The 22,415-nt window shown below is 42.8% G+C and overlaps 1 long non-coding RNA gene across 1 annotated transcript in view; it reads right to left on the bottom strand.

Annotated features, from left to right (window-relative positions):
- LOC120397992 overlaps positions 1-17,164 on the bottom strand; it is a 31,595-nt gene extending 14,431 nt beyond the window's left edge. Inside the window, exons 1-3 of the long non-coding RNA XR_005594122.1 lie at positions 17,081-17,164; positions 14,457-14,673; positions 8,933-9,031 (exon numbers count right to left, since the gene is read on the bottom strand). This is a non-coding gene — a long non-coding RNA (uncharacterized LOC120397992). The remainder of the gene's footprint in view (positions 1-8,932; positions 9,032-14,456; positions 14,674-17,080) is intronic.
- Between the last annotated feature and the right edge of the window lie 5,251 nt (positions 17,165-22,415).

Here is a 22,415-nt window from a genome sequence, read left to right as displayed (position 1 = left end):
AACCCTGCTGTTACCTCTGGTCTCTCAGCCTAGCAGGTCACCTTGGGCCCAGCGTGATAATGACAGTGACAGTGGGATCTGGGCCTGGTTGGGGCAGGCAAGTCACTATCGATGGTAGGCACCAAACCTGAGTGGTGCTCTGACCCCATGCACCAAGTCACAGTGCCTCTCACTCAAATTTGGCCTAGCCATCCCACCATCATCTTGGGGACCCTCAAAAATGGGGGCCCTGCGGCAAACTGCCCTGTCTCTCTTCCCCCCGGTCCACTCTGTGTTGTAGCAGAATAATCAGTTTCTCTCAAGTTCCTTCCAATACGAAACCCATGTTTTTTTTCTGGGAGAAAACTAAAGCCATGTTTAAAAAAAATAAACCTTTCACAATTAAGGAAATTGATGTGGAAATTGATGTGGAAATTTTTCCCCTCAAGTTTCATGAAAAGCTATATATTCTGCAATTTATCTCAAATTATGCATCTTTTCCCACAAAAAAAAGAATACTTCATACTTTCATGGTGGGATCGCAACTCACTTTTACAAACATTGAGGCCTGGTCTACACTAGGGGGGCAGGAGGGGGCGAGGGGGATCAATCTAAGTCAGCGGCAGCGGTGCCGCGGGGGGCACCGGGGCCGGGGCGGGGCGGGGCCGGGGGGGGGCAGGGACCCGCGGAGGGGAGGCGGACCGGGGGGCCTGATCTAAGTTATGCAACTTCAGCTACATGAATAATGTAGCTGAAGTCGATGTATTTAGACCTACTCACCACGCTGTCTTCACTGCGGTGAGTCAATTGCTGATGCTCCCCCGTGGACTCCACCTGCGCCTCTCGTGGCAGCGGAGTACAGGAGTCGACGGGAGAGTGCTCGGGGATCGATTTATCACGTCTAGACTAGACATGATAAATCGACCCCTGATGGATCAATCACTGCCCACCAATCCGACAGATAGCATAGACATACCCTGAGCTTCCCAAGATTCCTTTGGGGTTAGTATTATGATTAGTATAAAAAGTATTAAAAAAAAAGTATTATGATTCATTGAATGTCTGAAATGTCATGTGATAAAATGAATTGCTTTTCTTACCACCTCATCCCATGTTACTCAATCAAATCAAAGGAGGAGAATAATATATATTTTAGGATGAAAATAAAATATTACAGCAATAAGCAGCAAAGTTGAAATACTAAATTTCTTTCAAATGTTTTTATACGAACAATTACAGGGCTAGGGGAGCCCATGCTAGATGAGGTTAAATAGTGCAAGTTTCTAGTTTTGTCTAGCAGTTTGAGTGTATTGGAAAGAGATTGAAATTGGGATAAGGCCTCAATCCTGCAAATACTTTAGCATGTGTATAACTTTACACAGGTGAGTTGTCCCACTGAAGTCGCTGGGACGTCTCATGTGTAGCAAGTAAAGCATGTGCTTAAACTGTTCCAGGATTGGGACCAAAATATGGTCTTCAATGTAAAATTTTAAGTGATCCAACACTTATGTATGTTTAATTTTATACACATGTATAGTACCAAAGAGGCCAATGAGACTACTTGTGCATAAATTTAAACATGTGTGTACATATTGGCATATCTGGGCTGAAATGTATTGAAGAATTTTTAAAAACTGAGACCTACTTTTATGTTGAAAAGCTAGAAGGTTACATCTGGTTTAAATATTGCTGGATGACACAATTTGAGCATTTTGTCAAATTTTCAAATTATTATACTGTTAAAAAGATTAGAATGTATTTTAGGGTATTTGGTACTTGTTTCAGGAGATAAACTGCTGTAACATCTCTATGGGTACGTCTACACTACGGGACTATTCCGAATTTGCATAAACCGGTTTTGTAAAACAGATTGTATAAAATCGAGTGCGCGCGGCCACACTAAACACATTATATGTCGGTGGTGTGCGTCCACGGTCCGAGGCTAGCATCGACTTCTGGAGCGTTGCACTGTGGGTAGCTATTCCGTAGCTATCCCATAGTTCCCGCAGCCTCCCCCGCCCCTTGGAATTTCTGGGTTGAGATCCCAGTGCCTGATGGGGCAAAAATCATTGTCACGGGTGGTTCTGGGTAAATGTCGTCAGTCACTCCTTCCTCTGGGAAAGCAACGGCAGACAAGCATTTCGCGGCTTTTTTCCCTGGATTGCCCTGGCAGATGCCATAGCATGGCAATCATGGAGCCTGTTTTGCCTTTTGTGACTGTCACCATATGTGTACTAGATGCCGCTGACAGAGGCGATTCAGCAGCGCTACACAGCAGCATGCTTTTGCATGACAGCAGAGATGGTTACCAGCCATACTGTACCATCTACCATACCATAAATTGGTAATAAGATGATCATGGTTACCAGTCCTTTTGCACTGCGCCATCTGTTGCTGTCATAAGTGCCCCTGGCTGCTCTTAGCCAGGGGCGCAAAAGCCAAAATTGGGAATGACTCCCTGAGTCAATCCCTCCTTTTTGGTATCTAAAAATAGAATCAGTCCTGCCTAGAATATGGGCAAGTGTACTAGAGAACCACTGTATCAGAGAGCGCAGCTGCTCTGTGTCAGATCCTGCAGAAATTATGAGCTGTATGCTATTCACAGGGGGTGTGCCTGCAACAACCCCACCTGTTGATTCCGTTCTTCCCCCAGCCTTCCTGGGCTACTGTAGCATTGTCCCCCCCACTTGTGTGATGAAGTAATAAAGAATGCAGGAATAAGACACACTGACTTGTTAGTGAGAAATGAGTGGAAGGCAGCCTCCAGCTGCTATGATAGTCCAGACAGGACAGTAAGGAGTGTGGAGCAGAGGAGCCCAGCATCCCTCTGCTAGTCCAGGGGCAATTGAATCTTTTTTTTACACATGAAGGGTGGGGGCTGACAGAGCTCAGCCCCCTGTTGCTATGACGACGATGGTTATCAGCCATACTGTACCATCTACCAGGAAAAATTAGGGCCAGGCACCCTTGATCGACCTCACCGATGCTAGTCTGCATGGTTACCAGTCCTTTTGCACTGCCCCATGTGCCAATAGCCTGATGATGACGATGGGTATCAATCTTATTGTACCATCAGCCACCCATGGCGTGGGGGGAGCAAGGATGTTGGTGTTGAGTGCTGCAGCATCGTGTCTATCTGCAGCATTCAGTAAAGATAGGGTGACATGTAAAAGAGTCAAGAGAGGATTGTTTTCCCTTTCACTTCTGGGGGTGGGTGGGGGGGTGCGTAAATTGCCGAGCTATGCCCTGACCCACCGCGGACACTGTGTTTGACCCTAGAAGCATTTGGAGCTCAGCCAAGAATGCAAATACTTTTCGGAGACTGCAAGAACTGTGGGATAGCTTGAGTCCTCCAGGCCATGAGCGTCCATTTGATTCTTTGGCTTTCCGTTACGCTTGTCACGCAGCAGTGAGCTGAGTCCCTGCTATGGCGTCTGTCTGGAGATTTTTTAAAAATGATTTTGAATTTTGTCTTCCGTAACGGAGCGCTGATAGAACAGATTTGCCTGCCCTTACAGCAATCACATCCGCATGGTCCATGCTGGAGCTCTTTCTTTATTTTGCCCACACGTGCTGATCAGAGCTCCACGCTGGGCAAACAGGAAATATTCAAAAGTTCGCGGGGCTTTTCCTGTCTACCTGGCCACTACATACGAGTTCAGATTGCTGTCCAGAGCGGTCAGTGGTGCACTGTGGGATACCACCCGGAGGCCAATACCGTCGATCTGCGGCCACACTAACCCTAATCCGATATGGTAATACCGATACTAGCGCTACTCTTCTCGTTAGGGAGGAGTACAGAAACCGGTTTAAAGAGCCCTTTATATCGATATAAAGGGCCTCTTAGTGTGGACGGGTGTGGCGTTAAATCGGTTTAACGCTCCTAAAACCGGTTTAAACGCGTAGTGTAGACCAGGCCTATTAAATATTTCCTCTAATGTAGCAAACTCTATTTTGGTGGGTGTAAACACTTAGATCATTTTTACAAATTTATATATACATACACGCGTTTGACTCATCTTTCCTCTCTCTATCCTTTTAACAGTAACACTGAAATATATTAAGCTTAAAAAAGGCCCTTAGCTAACAGTCTCCTGATATTAAAAAATAAATAACTAAAGCTCTAGTAAACATTTCCACAGGGAATATCTCCTGTACTATCAAGAACATAATACCAGACCTAACTCAGCATAGCCTTTTTCCTAAACAGATTTACATAACATCAATTATAATAAACCCAACAGGGCATTATACCCATATAGTTCTGTTACTGAAAGCAAACAAAACTAAAATAGGTGTTATGAGGGTGGCAACATTTGATAAACAAATGGATTTCTTTTTTTTCTGATAAAATCCAATAAGTTATTGTTTAATAATTGGAGCTGTAAGTTTTAATAATGGTTTCACAATCCTAACTGTTACATCGGATCTTCAATATTCCATCATGGGAGCTTGGTTTTTTCTAAACAAAATCTCATTATATTGTTTCCCCCTTCCCATTATGTTTGACCTAAAGAAGTATGGTCCCATGTTTATTCCTGTCTGACATGGAATTTTCTTCTCTGATTGGGTGCCTTTAGTCATATCAAAAAGTTGTTAATTATCATAATTAGCTCAACAGTAAGTGTCAACAGTTTAACTGGTGCATTGCAGACCTGGCTACATCCTTGAAAGAAGAGGTGTGCTGCTGCCACCCAGTCTCAGAATACTGTGTTCTTCCTAGAGCAGTGGTGGGCAACCTCCGGCCTGTGCCGCTTCCCACAGCTCCCATTGGCCAGGAACAGCGAACTGCAGCCACTGCGAGCTGCAGGCGGCTGTGCAAATGTAAACAAACTGGCGGCCCAGACTGGCCGCGTGTGGGCCGCAGGTTGCCCACCACTGGACTAGAAGGAGGTACACTGGACTGGGACACAGTGGGTTCCAGTCTTAACTCTTCCATTTGTTGCTGATAATATTTCTGTGCACTTCACTACCCTTATTACAGGCCACGACTCCATGTCCTTGCCCCAAGAGGTATGCCACTATTATTTCCTCCTATTGTACAAATAAGGTAACTGAGAGATTGGTAAACATCACTTCATGCAGAGCAAGGAATAGATGTCTGGTCTATACTCTGACAGAGACTTTCATCAGCACTACATATAAACTTTAAGATGGCATATATAGTTATATGCAAATTATTAACAAATATGCAAATCAGATCATTAAATCATTTGTATAAATGTCACATGGAGCATCACAAAACTTGGAGTCACACATGGAGCATCATTACTGATTTAAAAAATCAGAATCTAATAAGAGAGGCATTTCATTTTGGTATGATTGGGTGGGGGTTGGAGTGTGGGTGGGTTTTGACAGAGTAGCACCACTACTTTCTTCCCAGTCTGACCCATCTCTAGTAAACATGGAGAAAATCATCCAGTGAATGAATTAACTTCCAGTACAAAATTTTCATGGCACTATCCTTCCCAAATTCCCACTGTAAACATACCTGACAGATGTCTGCAGTTTACAAACATTTGTTACTGTTTGAAGCCTCTGTGCTTTGAGAAGCACATTGAGAAACTGCCAAAAAATTATCTTTCTGCATTGTTAACCAACCAGATAGATAATCTTTCAAGTGTGTATTATATATAATGACAATGTTCCAAACCATTATCATTGAGACCATCTGTAACCACCAATCAGACAAGAAGCTATACCTTCTAGAATGAATCTGGTTCAAAAAAATCTGCATCTTTCCAAACTCCATATGCTAAAGAGATCCACATTATTCATGCTCCTGTAGTGTATGCTTTCGATTTGTTAGAAATACTTTGTTCGTTCTAAATCATGTTGTAGGCATAGAGCTGGGGTAGTCAACAGGCCAAATCTGGACCGCCAGATGCTTTTGAACGGACCCTGAAATATTTTTATTTACTTATTATTATCATTATTGTTTTCGATGGTGTCTGGATCTTGGCTATACCTTGACCAAGAAATTTGGACCTTGACAAAAAATACTTGACTCTCCTTGGCATAAAGAGTATGGTGATGGACACACTGTAAATGTCTGTAATAATAAAAACAGCAGTGTGAGCAAGGAAGAAGATTTAGGATTCAATTTTTCAACAAAACTTAAAGATTAAATTCATAACCTCAATTCTTCTCTTTTGGATATTCACCAGAATATAGGTCCACTGATTTCAGTGGAGTTTTATTTGTCTTTAACAGTGGGTAAATTTGGCCCATAGTGGAATCATGCACAGTGGCGGGGGGGCAGGGGGAACCTATGTTGTGAAACTCTGGACGTTGTCATTTGTAGAACAGAATATTTCAGCCTCTAAAGCCAGTTCGGGTTGTAGTCTTAAAAACGGCACATATATGTAGTATTCCTACAGAGCTCCTTCTTCAGCAGGGAAGAGAAAAAGATGCTTCCTAACATCTCAAACAGGAAGCACTATCATGTACCATAAGTATCATATCAGCCATGAAAGAAATGGAATAAAGACATCCTACTAGGTGAGGCCAAACTGACTTGTCTATCAGGTGACTTGTCCACTTATATATACTGTCTGTTACAGCTCCATTTTGTTCTTACAGCTGTCCCCTTACTCCATTTTGTTCTTGTTTTCCTCCTGTGGCCGCCCCTCCCTGGCTGTTAAGTTGTTTACCAGGGCCTCTGCACTTCTCAAAGGGAGGGCCCCTTAAGTTGTCTAACCAGAGCCATTGCCCTTCTCAAAGGGATGGCCACTTATGCTAAGTGGGACCACTGCCCTGTTCAAAGGGTTAGTCCTGTTATCACCTTGTTAAAACCTGGGCTTGGTGTAGGGTGGCCACTGTCCAGAGCTGCAAGACCTATTGTGTTTTTAGGATCCTGGGCATGAGTCATACCTCTGGGCTCAGGGTTAGTCCAAACATGCCTCTGTGGCTGCCTGCAGTTTTTTCTCTGCCTCCCTCCTCCCTGTAAGAGGGGGAGCCAATCAGAGTTACTGGCGGGAAGCTGCCAGGGTTTGCTTTTAAAAACAGACATTTTTTGAACAGACTTCAGAAAGGTTCTTGCATTGCTGCCTGGTCTGATCAACCAGGGGTTCTGGGGGTCCTTTCTCCGCTCTCGTTTTATTTTTGAGCGTACCCCCATTTTTGAAACCCCCCCCCACGAAGAACGAATTGCTGCCTGAGAGATCTCCTGATTATCAAGACTGTACCGAGCCTTCTGATGTGCTTGCTGTTTCTGCCTCTGCTGCTGCCTTGGGGGATGGTAAGAATCCCTCTGTGAAACTTTCTATACTTTTATTTTATTATTTTAGTTGCTGGCTCTGTCTCCCCAGCACACAGACTCAAGCTAAACCTTGGTCTGTGTCCTGCTGGCTCTGTCTCCCCAGCACACAGACTCAAGCTAAACCTTGGTCTGTGTCCTAAAACCTCTCTTACCCACCCCCCTATCCTGGCTGCTGGCTCTGTCTCCCCAGCACACAGACTCAAGCTAAACCTTGGTCTGCATTTTAAAACCTCTCTCTTAAACCCTGTGGCACTCTGCCACTGAAAATAAGTTTGTGCTGCTGCTAAGTTCTGCTCCTGTGGGCTTTGCCTTGGACTGTTTTCAGCTGTATCCACTGCTGCAGTCACCCCACCCTCTTTGGAGCTGTGTCCTGGACACACACCACTCAGCCCTCTGAAACTACCCTTAGCATAAGGTGCACCCATTAAGTTAAGTTTAGCATTATACTTTGTAAGTTAGGCTTAGAGAATTGTTGCATTGTGTTTTAATTTGTGTAGTCTTGGTTAAGTTAGATCATAGATAAGATTTTGCTGTGCTCTGTATAATTGTAATTGTCTGTCTTCCCACTGCAAACACCCCACCCCACCCCACCCCACCTTCTCTGTGTCTGTCTACCTTGTTACACTCTCTCTGCTGCTTAAGCTTGCAGCCTGTTTGCTCTGTCTCACTAAGTTTAAATCTGTAGCATAAAACCTCATTGGTTACTTTCTTCCTCTCTGATACCCCTCACATTCTACATTTACACCACTGCGACACATTTTTACCTAAAATTGTTTGTTATTTAACACATTTTATCCATAACTGTTATTTGGTTATATGCTGCTTTGACACACCTTTTTACATAGAAATCGCTAGCTACCTGTTACATTTATACCTCAGTGTTAACTGATTACCCACTGTATTGTATCCTACTGTGTTGTACCCCACTATTGAAACCCCCTTACTGTTCACCAAAAAGAACCCCCTCCCCAATTGTCTACCTTAACAACCCCATACCCCTCACTATTGAATTTTCCCTGTTTTTGTATTTTCTTAATGAAGTTTATTTTGCACCCCACCCGTGTGGTAGTTGCTCCCCAAGATCCCATATACCTGCTGGCAGGGACATATACAAGGTTTAACTCCTTGACCTGTAGTGTACATATAATATGAGAAGTGAACTGTCAGGCACAACCAACTGGTTTGAGCTTGTGTTATACACAATGCATAAGAATGAGTTATACTGTAGAGAAAAGGAGTAGAAACTCCACAGTAGGATTAGAAATTTGGATACTTATGCCACAGTCTAGAATTAATCAGTTGCACAGCTTGCTATTTGCTAATATCTTCCTGGACAAGATGAAGTCTAAATAAGGTCAAACTAATTAATATTGAACAGGTACATGTAATGGAGTGTAGTCTATATAAGGGAGAAATTATACAACTGATGAGAGATTGGTATGCTGCCAAAGTCAGAGCCATCAGCAGTAAAAATTTGTCTTCATAGGAAGCATTGGAAATAATAATGAATTCTGATTAATAACAGAATGAAGATTTCTGATTTAACCCTGGAATTAGAGCAAGATGAAAGGTTGCGCCATTGCTAAGGTTAACAGCTTGGTTAAGAAGACTGTCTTGTCCAATAAAAATTTTATTTCCTTTTGAGAACTACAAGTTCTACTTACATACTTAGACCCTACCAAAAGTTCCTACCTGAATATTGTTTTCTTGTTCACACTAATACATTTCAATGCACTCTGTCATCCATCTATGGAACTCTCTGGCCAGGATATTATTGAGTTGAACTCTTTACTAAGATTCAAAATAGGATTAGACATTTACTTGTGTGCATTTGCAGTTACATCAGCAAGGATGTATGTCACAAAGGTTATCAAGCCTGATGATCCAAAGAAATAAGCTGAGGAAATCTCTCTCCATAGTACAATATTGCACAACTGGACACATGCATGTGGACTGTGGTAGTGTTTTGCCTTCATCCAAATGAGAGCTATTTCAGCAAACTTTCTTCTCTAAGGAGAAAAGGGGAAATGGTTTTCCAGAACATTTTTGTGAAAACTTTCCTCACCATTTTCTAACCAGCTCTACTCTGAATCTTCAGGAATAGGCCATTGTCAAAGGAAGGTGTGATGGGGCCTATACGCTCCATCTCTGCTTGAACCAGAGAAGGGCTAAACCACTTGCCTCCATCTAAAAAGAAACCCTAGCTTGGAGACTGAGGCATTAGGCCTGCAGAAAAAGCTGACAGGTGTTGACTGTGAGGCTGCTGGAAAATAGAGCCAAGAGCTGGGCCTCATAGGCAGGGAAATCTTAGAAAGCCCAGGCTTCCAATAGAGCAGGAAGGTGCTCCTGGGAAGAAAGAGTGGAGTTTCTTCCCAGACAGGACAGGAACCAAACCTGGGCATAAGACCTGGGGACTCCCCTTTATTCTCTTTCAACTTGCCCCAGGGAAAGACTAGCATATGGCCACCACGCAGAGAGGGGGGGGATCTTGATTGCTTCTGTAGGAAAGCTAGTTTCACCCTTTTACTCTTAGGTTCCGGGCCATTTCAATCTGTTAAGAACAGAAATTATATCTTATTGTCTATGCTGTGAAGAATATCACATCTGAAAGAAATGTGGAAGCATTTTTAAGTTGTATCACAGGACAAATGTAAGTAAAGTACACCACCTAATACCTGAGAAAATACATACAGGTCATCCAGCCACAGGCAATTTCCCCCCTCCCAAATCTCATTGTTCTGTGTTACATGAAGGTAGAAAAATGTAAAACGCATATAAATTTTCACTAAAGAATCTTTAACAATTGCAGTGGAAAGTAGTCATGACACAATGCCACCCACAATTTTAAAAAGGTCTAAGCCCACCCAATCACACCCATACATGGCCTCCATCTTTCTTCTCAAGTAAGGGTGGCCACTAGCCACCTCCAGATAGACTAGTCTTCCTCTCAGAGAATCTGAGAACTTGTGATGCTCTAACATGGATGTGTTACTGCAATCCCTTTTGATTTGCATATATATAGACTGCCACCGTGGATATCTATGGGATTCTGAAGGTCCAATCCTTTAGTTCTTACTCGTGTGATTAGTCTTTAACTTCACTGGGACTACTCAGATGAGTAAGGACTACAGGACTGTGTAAGGGCTTGAAGGATTGCACTAATAGGTCCTGATTCTACAAACTGCTACCCTGTGAGTAGTCCCATTAGTTTGTATGTTCCTGTGTACTGTATTTAGGAGTGTATACCCCTGGAGCTATATTCTGCCCTCAGAATTTGTCATTCAAATTTTTAATCAAATGACATTACATGTATTTTCAGAGAACTGTCTGGCCCAGAATCTACAGGCATAAACCATTCTTCTCTGTGTTTGTTCTTCCATAAAGAATAGTATTTAGCACCATTTGACTTAATTACACAAGTGTTCAGACACATTTATTATTAATTTAAGCTATTTATTATTAATTATGTTCTGTAATAAAAGTAGGACTAAAATGGTTTCATTTGTACAGTAATGGTTCATGAGAAACAAAATGTAATTCTAGCATCAATTTCAGTTGCAGTGCTTTGAGACTGTCAGAAGAGATTTGGATTTGTAACTACAGGAAGCCATTCTTTAAATCTCACAGGCAAACAGATGCACACAGTGTTTGTTTATGGTAGCTCATGTCTTACTGTTATAATCATTTAATAAGTATGGTAAGTATGAACAGTGCTGTTTACCAGTCAGATTGTTTTCTCTTATCACAGTTTTTTGTTTCATTTTTTTAACAGTTTTAAAAGGTCGACACTTTGAAAGGAGGGAGATGTGAAGGAGCCAAAGCTTAAAACTACACTGGATAAACTGCTAGAACTCAATCCTGTCTCAGCAGAGGCATTGAGTCACTAGATGGAAATATTTTTTCTATCCTATTTTTTGTTTCTGGAAGTCAGAGGGTACAAGCACTATTCCAGAATCAATAACATTGGGCACAGACAGTCTAACAAGTGACAAGTTGTTCTAATTATGTTATGAGCATGTTAGCTATTATAAAATCACAGACCGTGATCAGAACTACTTAGATTGCAAGCTCTTTGGGGCAGGGACAGTCTTCGTCACATGTGTACAGACATGGTGCCCTGACCCGTGACTGGTGCTTCCAGGCACTACTGCCATACTAATAAAGAAACTACTGATAATGAAACTAAGGTTGGAATTTTTAGCAGTTGTTCTGGGCCTCACTGAGACCCCAAATTTCATACAAGGAGGTGACTTTCCTCGCATGGATCTACCTCCTGCCAAACACCAGGAGATGCTGTTCTTCACTCCCTTTCCCAGGGTGTTGTATCAACCAGGCAAGGTATTAACAAACTTCAACAGGTCTTTATTTTTAAAGTGGAAACTTCTTTATCAAGCTGCTGCTGCACCCTCTGTAACTCTCACTCTGCCTCCTCAACTCCTCCTTCTTCCTTCCTGTTTCCTGTCCTTTCAGACTCCCAACAGCCAGTGCTCCCAGTTCTAATAATCACAAGCAACATCTAAACACCACACAGGGCCAAGTAAAAAAGCTCTCTTTTGGATGGGGAACCAAAAGAAGGAAGGATTAGGGGCAGCCCAGTGTTGGGAATGGGGGTGGAACTGCTGGGGATGCACATCTCCTTTCCTCACCCCTCTCCTTCAAGCAGCTCCACAGAGGTTCTACAGGAAAAATAATGCAGGCTGGAAGGCTGTTGCATTTCTTGTGGATCCTCTTTAGCGGGGATCTCCTAGAATGGGGGGGGGCATGAGTGAGTGGTCTCTCCAGCCCCTGAGGCCATGCTATCAGAGGGAGGGGAAAGGGTAGTAGGCTCCAGAGCTAGTGCATAGGCACAGGAGACTCCACTTGGATGGCCCTGCCTTCTGCAGATCTATAGGGCCTGTGGATCACAGAAGGAAGAGTTTTCCTTCCTCTTAGCCCTCCCTTCCATGGATTTTACTGGAGGAGGTGCCAGTCCACACTTTCGGTTGTAAGGATATTAGGCTGCTTGGCTTAATACCAGACAGCTTCAGGAGAATTGAAGGGAAACAATCTAGCAAGTAGGGATAGGCAAATTTCAGACAGGTCCATTGCCTGCCAGTGGTCAAATAATCATTCAGAAATATGGATGCTCAAACATATGAAGTTTGTCGGCAAAATTGGGCTTGCAATCTCACATGAACACTCTCCTCTGCCCAGGGGCGGCTCTACAATTTGGGCGCCCATCATCATCATCGCGCGAGGCGAGCAGCGGGGCAGCGGGCGGGACCTGCCGCGGGAGCATGACGGACGGGCGGGCATGGCGAGTCCGGCTGTGGTCGCGCTGCTCTCAGCTCCTCCTCCGCCCAGCGGACGGGCTGATCCCCGCGTTCAGTCTGAGCTGCTGCGCCGCATGCGCCTGGCGGGCCGAGCGCGCAGCGCACAGCGAGTCCGGCCGGCAGTCGCGGCGGCGCAGGTCCGGCGTCGAGGGCTCGGTGGACGGTGGGCCCTCGGCACAGGCATGACAGGTCGACAGCCCCCGCCTGCCCCCTGGGAAAGGGGAAAGGGCGCGGCGGCTGGCCCGCCCTGCCTCTGCCAGTAATTCAGTGAGTCATTTATTCAATAGATTTAAGCCTCTCTCTGTTAACAAAATGTCCATGAGCAATGTATAATTTTCTCAAGTTTACTTGCTATTCAAAATTATTCACCGTATCATTAATTCTTGGTCTATACGGGTTGTTCTTAAGTGATTCATTATGAATATTCAGTGTTTTAAATTCCAGCTTTGCTGGTTGTTACAACTGGACATAATTAGAATTCTAGAACATCTGGAAGAGACTTCAATGGGTCATCTAGCCCATCTTCCTTCCTCCCATCCCTACCTCCCCCACCCCGCCCTCTGTACTGAGACAACATTAAGTGTATTTTAACATTCACTTATCATTTTCCTGATCCCCAATTGGTTAAGAAATAATACTTAGATCACTTTCTGGTGTGCATGCTCACAATTATGAGTTCATAATTTGCTTCCAGTGAATATTCTCTACTCTAAATTTAAAACTTGCTATTTTTCTGTAAATATTCCAGCTAGTGAGGTAGTTTGCTAGAATATTTACAAAAAACAAACACAGAAGGGGTCCTAACACAACCAAGGCAAAATCATCCTGCCCCATCAAATATCAAAAAAAAAAAAGAGGTATCACCACCCAATCCTGTTTGAGATTTTTTTTTTTATTTTTTTGTGATCCCTAGCCAGAAATAGTGCAAACACAGCTGCTCCTATGTTATTTCAGTTCTCCCAGTCCTGGCTAAAATCCAGGAAAAAAAAAGATTATCCAGAAACACACACCACACACACAAATGTCTCTCTCTTCAACAACAGGCAGAAGTGTGAGGGGGTTAGAGAGGCGCATGGGTTGTTCTTATTTTACCATAACTAGTTCCCCACTCCCTACAAAATAATTATTACACATTAGCCTTGATAATCCACAGAACTGGAAATGTCACTAAATAATCCCCCTCTGAGTCCTAGTGCTAAGGCATCTCCTGAGAGAAATTGTCAAGGTACACAGAACATTCTGACAGGGACTGTGAGAACCGTCTGCTGCTGTTCAGAGAAAGGGTTCCTTTTATAACAAGAAGTGATTAGTTGCCAGCTAGCTCCCAGCATACAATTTCCATCTTGGTAGCTGACACTATAGGCAACCAGCACTAATCAAACTGTGAGTTTCTCAAATGAACAATGATCTTAAAACTGCACCAGAAAATTCACAGTTCATGCATGTCACCACTTTCCACTACATTTATTTCTGCAAAAATATATATTTGTTAATGTAATGAACTACAATATGATCAGTGCAGAAAACATTATGTTGCATTCTACAAATATAGCTTTCATGTTCATTGCCATTCCTAAACAGTTTTCAAATTTTAGGAAGAGCAAATTTAGCGAACAGCTAAGACTGAAGGTAGCTGGAGGTTGGTAAAAACTTTGGGTTATTTGCACTGGAAAACATAACTTTTCTATATTACAGATATTCTGGAAGATGATTATGTGTTGTCATTTCAATGGTACATAAACACCCCCATCTCCTTGGGGGTCTCTTAGTGCTTTGGTAATAAAAATAGTTGGGGATAAAAACCAAAATGGAAATATTTTTGCAAAAAGTTAATTTCTTTTTTCATTGAAAAATTTTGAAATGAATAGATAGATAAATAAATAGATGGGTGGGCAGTATCTTACCATAGTGTGGGAAAATGCACTGCACTGTGTAGGTCTGATTGCTCACCACAGTTCCCCCATTTGCTGTTTGTGGCAGTTCATCAGGTTGAGAGAGCAATCCAATCAGATTATTTCACTGACCTTGGATACCAGTGGATCAGTGAACTCAAACCAGTTTACTTCTCCTGAAGGTAGAGTATCCTTCCTTCTCCAGCAACAAGCAATTAGGATTTGTTTCCTGATAACAAACAAAACCAGAGTGTGGTTCACTTTAAATGAAATAATCTTTATCTTAAAAAAAAGAGAAGAAGCCTGGAAAAAATAAAGCACTTAATTATTCTTGTATAGGCAAATACCGTGCAGAGCTTCATTGGAGCAAACTAGGAACCTTAATTACACAGATTATAGGTAACTATTGCTGGATTGGGTCATCTCATCTCAGAATTCAGTCCTTCTCCCCAAGTTCAAAGCTGCTCCTTGCTTCTCCCAGCCTCTCTGTAATTCTCTCTCCTCCCCGTAGTTTGTGCATCTGTCCCTTTTAGGTAGTGCAGGCTCCTTTATATATTGAAGCCAAACTCTTGGCTTTTTCCAGAGGTCCCCCTTCTGCTCATGATAGTGGAGGGGAGTACATGGTCCAAAGCATACAACTTCCTTGTTTATCTCCTATAAAGTTTTGCCATTCCATTAAAATGAAGCTGGAAACAGGCCACTCATATCCCTTGTCCTACATCACCCCAATACTATTACCAATAGGTCAACAGAATGAGGTTTCATTTTACTAAACACTACTTGTAAAAATGTAACAGAAGAAAAATTGACACTTTAGCATCTGGGACACCATGACTCATTTTTCCTAACAGCCCTGTCTTCGTTCTCATATAACTGACAATGTGCAAATATCCAAAAGGGGAACTTTGTTAATGGTCACACAAACAGCTGACATCTGCTGTTCCAGAAATGAACCTGATTAATTCAATTTCATATCTCAAAGGAAAATGATATAAACAAAATTATGAGGCACAAACATTTAAAAGGACCCAGTCTTGCATTTCACAAAGCCATTCACTCCAGTGACAAAGGGTGCATGAGAATACAAGATTGCGAGGAAATCCGGCTTTCACAAAGATGCTTTGAAGAAGCAAACACACAAAACAGATTGAAGGAGGATTAACGTGGAGGTGAGATTACATTGGCAGAGAGTGAAAGGGAGAGAGAGAAGCACATGCAGATAACACACTGTCACATGGTATATTGGTTGTTTGGCTTTCTGTGTAAAAAACATATAAATTGGCCCCTGGAAAGAAAAATCCATTTTCCCTATATCTACTGGACAGATGTGTCTATGGTCATCTGACATTAAGAAGCTGGGTTTGCTAAGCAAATGACCCTGGTTACCCTGCCACTTAATCCAGGAGAAGCTACAGCATATCACCTGCAGACATTTCCTAGGAAGGGTGCTGAGAGGTCAAAAAACAAGCAAGAGAACCTACATTAAGAAGTCTGGCTCAATAGCAGCAAAGAGATAGTTTTGTTTGTACTGTTTTGTTTTTTAATTTTTTTTACTTGATGCAGTTCAATAACTGAGAGAGAAAAAGTGGGCCTGGGACCATGGACAGACAAGTCCTTGGTGTATTTCGTGTATTTCTCTTGCTAAAAGTCTAAAATATAGCACAGTAAGGAGAAGGAGAGGAGAGACCTCCTTGTTAACCAGGACACAGAGAATCCAGTGTATTTTATGGACTCTTTTACACATACATTGCCCTTCATTGCAGACACATATCACATTCTCCTCTTTCCTTTTGTGGATCTGAGTCAATGGACCATTAAAGTGCCATACATTTTATTAAAGAAATATCTTTTTCTAAAGACATATTTACTTTCCCGATCCCATACCCACAAAACCCAGAAACCAATCCAGAAACACATTCACATAAATGAGGAATACATTGATCAACCATTTTTATATCTGAATTCCATGAACACTGATTTTTCATCCAGGTACAAATCTAGTTAGAATAAATCATTCATTTTCCTTATGTTATATCTATTTCGTATAAACCCTTATACTTCTTTAACCCTACTGTGATGGGGTGTTCAGCCCACACAAGGCCTGAAGAGGTTAAGGTGGCTATGGCTAAGTGAACCAATTAACTACTTAGACTGAACATGGAGGAGGAGCCAGGGAGCAAGGAGGACTAAGTAGTGATGAAGCTCAGCTGGAGATGAATAGGAGGGGCCTCTATAGAGCCCAGTAGCTGAGAGTTGAAGTGGCTACAACTCTCAGGATGAGAGAAGGCAAAATAGGAAGTAGCCCAGGGATACAGCAATAAGGTTTAGGACTGGGCAGACCTTGACTGATCGTTGTAGAGTCCCTGGGCTGGAACCTAGGGTAGAAAGTGGGCCTGGGTTCCCCTACCTGTCACTGGGGTCCCAAGAGACTCTGACACACAAACCCCACCCCGAAAGGGGACAATTACAGTGACCTGCCAGAGCACCAAGCCAGGAAGCAGGAGCAGTCAAGTCCCAAACAAGCGAGATAGGGAGAGAGGCAGAGTGAGCAATGACAGGAAGTGACGTCAGACCGGCAGACCTAATCCCCAGAAGGAGGCGCTCCAGTGGTGAGTAGAGCACCCCATGACACCTACCCTAAGAAAAATACAGCTTTAAAAGTACTTTATGAAATCCTCCAACATGATCAGGAATTTCAAGCGCTAACTTTTCAATCTCGGCTGCATGGTGACTCACTTGAACACTTTACTGCAGAGGTTTTCAACTGGGGTGGGGGTGGGGGGCAGCAGCAGCAGCAACACCAGGCAATTTGGGCCAGCCCCGCATAGCAGGGCTCGGAAGTGAGCTGCACTTCCACCCCTGACTCACCTCAGCAGGCCACCTCCCAGCAGCCTCCACTCCCAGCACATGGCTCTGCCCCCAGCGATCGTCACACACACCTTCCCCCACCGTGAAAACCCGTGGGGGGAGGGGCAGGTATTGGCCCTGCCCTAGCAGGTAGAAGCAGCCCACTGCCAAGGTAATTTAAGGTAATTTAATTTAATTTGAGGTAATTTAATTAAAGTTGGGTTAAGGCTATCAAGCTTACTTTTCCATGTGTCTATTTTTGGCTAGTTTGGGGGTCACAATCAAACATTATAACTCAAAGGGGCGGAGGAGGGGCTCAGCTCAAAAAAAGTTTAAAACCCCAGTTTTACTGGCTTCCAAAGCAGAGGAATTTTTGAGACAGGTAGTGATGGACGCTGACTATCTGAGATGGGAAACTAGCCTTCAGTATTTTACTGTGGTAACAAGTAAACTGCCTAAGGCATGAAAATACACTCCATACTGAAAACATATTGTTGGAAAAACACTCACTACAACCATTTATGGGCAAAGCAACAGAATAAAATAACTGACCCAAATCTTGTCCTAAACCCCTATATCGAAGCTTTAAGGCCTTGTCAGACATTACCCACTGTCATGCTACCACTGGTGCAGTTCTGTTGGGGGAAGCTGTGACAGACAGACAATATCCTGCCATATCCAGGCCAAACCTTATGGAATAAAGATAAAATTAAACCTTATTGAATTAGATTTAAAATCTTTGGGGTCCACTGTATTAAAAATGCAGTTGTGTAAGTGTTATTGTGGGATTGTATGTAACTCCTTGAGGAGGGGGATGCTAATGTAATTCCTCCAGTTATCAGCCCTGTGAAGGCACCCTCCGAAACAGTAAATATATGCTAATTTAGTGTGGATTAGTCCAGGAACATCAGATAAAGAAAAGATTTTTGGATAAATAGCTTGGTTTTAAGCAGGCTCATGACCTTCTTCCTGATCCTGCAAACAAACAGGACTCCTGGTCTACAGAGAGCCCCAATCCTTAGGGAAGGGTTGGAGGGACTGAACCTACTGAGGCCCCATAAGACCACGTGCTCATTCTCAGCTGAATCTGTGATGAACTTGAAACCACAAGAAAACCCCTTGGGTGAGTTCTTGAAGGACCACTCCTCCCAGACTCCATGTTAGGATTTGATGATCTCTGGTAAACTTACTAGCCTGCGTGTACTTTTTCCTTGTTTGTAATATGTTTTCGTTGTAATCCCTTTTCCTTAAAAATAAAATAGGCTTGCTTAGAAAGAACTGTGTGATAACTTGCAGTTGTGAGCACTCACAACGTTAACTGTCTCTGAAGAGAAAGCAAGCAGATGTGCTTGGGCAGCTGTCTCTGAGGGGAATAACACAGCGAGGGCAGGCAATGGCTGGAGAGTGGGAAGCCTGAAAGTAGGTACCTTTAATGGACCGCAGAGGGGAAATTCAGGTGCAGTTGCTGTAATATTTCTGGAGCCAGCAGAGAAGAAGATAGACAGACAGATGCACAGGGAGTTGATGGACACACAACTGTGTGCTGTGCTAGCTTTATGGTTCTGTCTGCAAAACTTAAAGTGAGGCTTTGCACTGGGGAGAGGGGAGAATACAGAGTCTCTGAATATTTAAAGGGACATGACATCACAGTTGCTCTGAACTGTAAACAATAGCAATGATGGGAATGCTAGTATAGACAGGTGTTTTTCACCACTCTGTCATTTAATCCTGCTCAGATCAACTCTAGATGTCATGGTGGTAAAATGACTGGCGAATATTGTAGCCCTGTGTACTCTAGTACTCGCATCAGATACAGAGCTGGATTGGTTCAGGTGCGATTGAGGGGGGATTACCAAAAAATGTCAAACAGACAAGCCCTTGAAGTTGTATATTCCAGTTAAGGACAAGCCAGAAAAGTGATCCCACTTCCCCAGGGGCGGCTCCGGGCACCAGTGCACCAAGTGCATGCCTGGGGTGGCAGCCGCGGGGGGCGGCCTGCTGGTCGCCATGAGGGCAGAGGTCAGGCTGCCTTTGGCGGCGCACCTGCGGGAGGTCCACCGGTCCCATGGTTTTGGTGGCAATTCGGCGGCGGGGATACCGAAGGCACGGGACCGGCGGACCTCCCGCAGGCAAGCCGCCGAAAGCTGCCTGACTGCTGTGCTTAGGGCAGCAAAATATATAGAGCTGCCCCTGCACTTCCCAGAGTGGTGAGATCTGGCTCCAAATTGTCTCTGTAGCACCACAAGTTCAGAACATACCAGAGTTGAACAAACCAGCTGTTGAGCCTTACATAGTTGATGCCAAAGGTGCTCAGCCATTGCACAAGTGGGGTGGAGGGACAGAGATAAGAACAGCTGTCATGAGGAGAAAGAGAACTTTCCCCTTGAAGCCACTTGGCTGGGGTGGTACAAGACAAGCAGGCAAAGTTCAGTTCAGCCTTTCGTGTTTCAAACACAAGTAGAGTGCTGCCATGCCTCGGGATTGATGAGCAGGATATTTTTTTTATAAGATAGGTAGTTTATCATGGGGGGTGGGAGTGGGTGGTTGTGAGGAGGGAAGAGAGAGAAAAAAAAAAAGAGAGGTGGCTTTGCATGGCGGGGTGTGGGCAAGGGCTCCTAAAAGGTTCCGAAATCCAGGTTACATTTTGGATTAACACCCACTTCTTTGGATGTTTACCCAGACTAAGTTACAGCATATTATAGCTTTGCTGGGTAATTCAGATGCAGCACAGGGAAAGACAAAGCTAGTATATTTTCAGAAAAGCAAAATCAGAAGAAGGTACCTCCTTGTTCTTTGCAGCCATAGGATTTAATTGAATTTGAGTCACTGCTCTCCTAACGTATCATTTTGCTTAGGGAGAAAAAGAGAGAAGGGACTCAGGTGCTACCATAACTTGGAAAACTTTCACATTCCAATTGTAGAGCACAGCCAGAAAGTATAAGAGTTTTAAGTGAGAGAGACACTTTGTCTAAAAACTGATTGTTTACTGTGGTCTTTTATTCACACACACACGTGCATACACACACACACAAATAAAATCTTTGTGCTTCTCTAAACCAATGTTCCCCGCTGCTCTGAGGCAGGTGTTTAGATAGAAAATAATACAGTTTAGCTCTGAGAATACTGAGAGATCGCTATTTCACACACTTCCACCTCAGCAGGAAAGCAGCATCACTATAATTATTGTTCAAACCACACAGCAATGCCTCAAAATAGCTTTTTGAAAGCACTGCGGCCATAAATGTCCAAAAAAAATTACAAAAACATAAATAACAAGAAATGAAAGAACGAATATATATATGAACTACTCTATGCAGAGAACATTAAACTCCACCACAAACAGTATTCCCTTCCCAGTGTTTACTGTTGTCCTCCATTCTCTACCCCTACACACCACTATAGGATCTGGGCTAGATTCTTAGCTGATGTAAAACAGCAAAGTTGTATTGAAACAACTGAGGATTTTGAAAGGGACCTCGTTAGTCCCCTTTAAAGATCCCTGCCGTAGTAAGAGATTTTTGGCCACCATCAACATAGAATCTGATTGGTAGTTGTTGTTGTTGTTGTTGTTTGTGTTCTCAATTACAATTTTCAAATGCACCTAAGTGACTTAGCAGTCTAAGTCTCACTGACTAATGTGATGAACTGAGAGTGTCCTGGGGGGAAAGGCGGCTCATGGTCCTGCTTGCTGGCTAGAGTAGTCTTTAGCAAAATGTGCAATGAGACAGTCGGTCTAGAAAAAGGCAGCTTAAGGCAAAGGGTGGTGAGTTGGGCCTCACTGCCTTAAGGAGCAGCCTGCTTTGTCTCTCTCTGGTTTTGTGGTTTTGTGTGTTATCGCTCTGAATTCTAAGCAGTAAAGTAGTGTTATGTTGCAACCTTCCAACAAGAGTATGAATGATTTTATCTAACTTCTCTCTGTGTATGCTCTGAACATAACTGTCTAAATCACTTTTGAAAATGGGAGTTAAGTTCCTACGTCACTTTGGCACATTTGAGAATTTTTCCTGCATCTAATTTAAGGAATGATTCCATACTATCTTATAATAGTGCAAGTCAGGAACAACTTCTCTTCAGTCAATGGAATTAAACTAGTGTACTTGAGATTAATATCAAGGTAGGAGCTTGATATTACAGTGATCACCATTAAAACGTTACAATTTAGTCATTTGTTTTTGTCAGTGTCATCACTGTATTCACAGTATGCTTAATATAAGGAATATCATGGGTATACTGATCAGTTGCAAGTGACAATTGTAAAGTTTTGTATGATAAAAACTGTGGTGCCTGTGTTTTTATATTAAGTAGAGTGACTATAGATTGATTAGTTGACTTGTATATTGTACCCATCTTAAATATAAATTATTGCTATAAAAGATGAAAATTAAGGTCCCAGTTCAGGGAAGTACTTAAGCATGTGCTTAAATTACATTGACTTTAGTGGGACTTAAACACCTTAAAATTTAACACACATGTAAGAACCTTTTCTGAACAGGGCCTAGAAGGAGAAATGACTTCCAAAGGAGAATTCCTCTTTGATAAAAGCAGTTTTAAAAATAGCTGGTGTCAGAGTCGTCTTTCAGTTACACTGGTGTATAACTGGAACATACTAGTGAAGTTAATGGAGTTACTTCTATGCAACTTGATGGAGAATTGACTTCCTAGAGTTCTTCAGAGATGGGGTTCCTGCTTCCTGCCAACTCCACTTCGTGGGAGCGGTGGCAGTAGACAAATAGCAGAAATTGGCTTGCAGCCTTTCAAAGGCTCTTAAACCAGCATGTCACTGTAGAAATGGCATCTTGCTCAACATAGTGGTATCTGCTTCCTGTGTGTTTTCAAATCATACCCATGTAAGTTAATTTTCTTAGGTTTGAATTTCCTGGAAGTTTATCAATCTCCTATGTTGTTAAATATAAATAATGCTGCACCTTAAACTAGAACTTTAATAAATGTGAAAATTAAAAATAGTCTAAAAATTACAGTCAGTTTTCTTTAAAATGTTAGTTCCATTTCAAGATGAATACTTCAAATCCAACTCAAACCCCAATATGATTTCAGGGTTTTGCTTGTAAAATTATCACTATAGTACAATAACTGATAGAGAAAATAAATAGAGGGTGTTTTTAT

Source organism: Mauremys reevesii, linkage group 1 (genome assembly GCF_016161935.1).
Source record: "Mauremys reevesii isolate NIE-2019 linkage group 1, ASM1616193v1, whole genome shotgun sequence".
NCBI lineage: Eukaryota > Metazoa > Chordata > Testudines > Geoemydidae > Mauremys > Mauremys reevesii.
The sequence above is the reverse complement of the archived record's forward strand: the minus strand, read 5'-3'. Positions and strand labels throughout refer to the sequence as shown.